Raw genomic sequence first — 2,716 nt, 5'->3', positions numbered from 1 at the left:
ATAACCCCAATGTTATAAATTCACAGTTAAATCAGTATCTGTTCCAAGATGTAGGCAGCTTCCATTAATCTGCTCTCTGGCTCAGAGCAGCCATCTTAACTTTTTCCACAGCAGGGGACCTCAGAGCCCTCTTTCTTTGTTTCAGGGTTCCTGTGCTTGAGTCCACGTGACTCGTCCCAGTGCCACCTTCTCTCACTTAGAAAATAAAACTTGTGTCTCTAGCTGCATATGTATCAGAAGATGGCCTAGTCGGCCATCATTGGGAAGAGAGGCCCCTTGGTCTTGCAAACTTTATATGCCTCAGTACATGGGAATGCCAGGGCCAAGAAGTGGGAGTGGTGGGTAGGGGAGTGGGGGGGAGGGTATGGGGGACTTTTCGGGTAGCATTTGAAATGTAAATGAAGAAAATACCTAATTAAAAAAAAAGAAAATAAAACTCTTACTCTTAGGCTAATAATCTTAAATTTCTAGTGGATTTTTGCCCAACATGTTGGTTCATCACCTGTTGCGAGAAATAATATATATATATATATATATATATATATATATATATATATATATGGCCCAGATAGCTCAGTGGGTAGAGCATGAGACTCTTAATCTCAGGGTCATGGGTTCATGCCCCATGTTGGGTACCATCTTTGAGGAAAATATTAAAAAAATTGGCACCATCCTGTGCTATACCCAGCTACTCTCTGCCTACGGTCTCCCCACCTCTAGGCTAGCTCCATGTGGTGGTCTTCTCAGCTCTGGTTGGCCTGCCTCAGAGCTGCCTGTTCCTTCTCAGTCATCAACCCCCTGCAGCTAGTTGTCACAAATCCCCTTAACCCAGTAAATCAAAACTCTAGAAGCTTATAATTAATCAGTCAGATTTATATATCAATAAATTCTCAATTCACAGGATGTCCTCACAATAATTTCAGAGCCAATTGACAATGACACAAGCTGCCCAACTAGATTAGTCAAGTTATCCCAATTATTCTATCCTTTTATGATAGTCCTTGCTACCTGTGGCTATTTAAAGCCACTGGAAACTGGATAGTCTTCCTCTTCCTCTATCTTCCTCTCTTCTTCTCCTGTCCTCCCTTCTTTCCTCTCCTCCTTCTCCCCCAAACTTTTCAGCTCCACCTTCCCTTCCACTGCCCAATCACTGGCTCTAGCCTTCATTTTGCAAGGTAAGGTGGGGAGAAGGTTCATAAAAAGTCACCTGTGTATGTGATTCACTCCTCCTTCACTCCTTGTCCACTGCCCCTCCTGGGAAAGTGGAATTAGCATCAGAATACAAGCAACACCAGGGCTCTCCACAACACAAACATATGAGCCTACGAGGACCATTTTTATTTCATTTACCAGCTTGGTAAATTCTTTTTAAAACATTTCAAAGTTTATAGTAATTTACACATTTTATCCTTTAGAAATTAGTAAGGAGTTATTACTATATCAAGCAATTAATAAATAATAATATACTACAAATAAATCAGAAAGTATAATGGCTGAAAACTAAGGATGTTAAAGAAAAAAATAATGTCTAGCATTACTAGGAGTCAAGAATTGTTTTTGTTTTTGTATTTTTTTTCTTTTGTGAATAAAAGAGAATCATTGAAGTGAGCCTAGCAAATAATCAGTATTTTTGCTATATTAAATATTTGGTTATATTTTTAAAATTTCAAAACAATCTTCAAATTAAGAATTAATTTTATGTTTAAAAGCATTACATTGGCATAGAGTTCCTACCCATCAGTAACATCTGACATAACCAACTTGTATTTATATTGTGTAAAAGAAATAAATATATACACACATATGTATGTATGTACACATATATGCACACATGTGTATGTATGTACACACATCAGGCAATATGAACTACTCTGATTTTATGACTACGTGGAGTTAGAACTTGGCATTTGTATGTGGAGGTCAGAGGTTGACAGTAGATGACGTCTTCAATTGCTTTCCACTATAAATTTTGATACAGGGTTTGTTGCTGTACCTGGAGCTCACTGATTGGCTAGATGAGCTGCCTATAACTAGCCAACTAACCTCTTACTTGCCAGAAGTAGAAAATTCATATTGGTATACTAACATGAACATAAATAGAGTTGGGTACTAATTGATGATACTATTGGACAAATGAATTCACTCCAGTTCCACCAGAGTCCATAGTAACAGTTGTATTCTGCACTGGGATAAAGTATAGGATAAGGTATTCTATAGGATTGCCAAGGCTCCTATGTCTCATCTTCCTACATAAACTTCTAAGTGATCTCAAATTTATTAAGGAGTTGCAAATACAAAGGACTTTCTTCTCCTGGACCACTTTGAGAGTGAATTGGTTTTGTCCCAAGCCACCATATCCAAGGGCTTCTGTTGTATTTCCCTAAGTCCAGGCACTCTTCAATAGAGACACAAAGGTTTTCTAATAACTCCAATAAAGTCCTTTAGAACACAGTGATTCACTTAAAAATGGTGTATTTCATGTGGTTGCCAAATAACTTCATCTTTTATGCGTAACAATTTATAAGTCTTTTCTTGATACATTTCAAGGATCCAGGCTAGTGCAGTTATAGAAAGCCCATTGGATTAGGGTTATATAATGGTTTTTCATGATTGGACTCAGGTTATATGTCTAACACAGTCATATCACCAAGTAATACAGTATTCTTTTCATTATATACAATGAAATTTAGTTGTGTGTGTGTGTGTGTGTGTGTGT

At 37.6% G+C, this 2,716-nt stretch overlaps 1 non-coding gene across 1 annotated transcript; it reads left to right on the top strand.

Annotated features, from left to right (window-relative positions):
- Positions 1-562: 562 nt before the first annotated feature.
- Positions 563-635, top strand: n-TKctt8. Its single transcript has one exon. It is a non-coding gene; the product is annotated as a tRNA-Lys (tRNA).
- The last annotated feature ends 2,081 nt before the right edge of the window (positions 636-2,716 follow it).

Source organism: Mus musculus, chromosome 5 (assembly GCF_000001635.26).
Source record: "Mus musculus strain C57BL/6J chromosome 5, GRCm38.p6 C57BL/6J".
Lineage (NCBI taxonomy): Eukaryota > Metazoa > Chordata > Mammalia > Rodentia > Muridae > Mus > Mus musculus.
The sequence above is the reverse complement of the archived record's forward strand: the minus strand, read 5'-3'. Positions and strand labels throughout refer to the sequence as shown.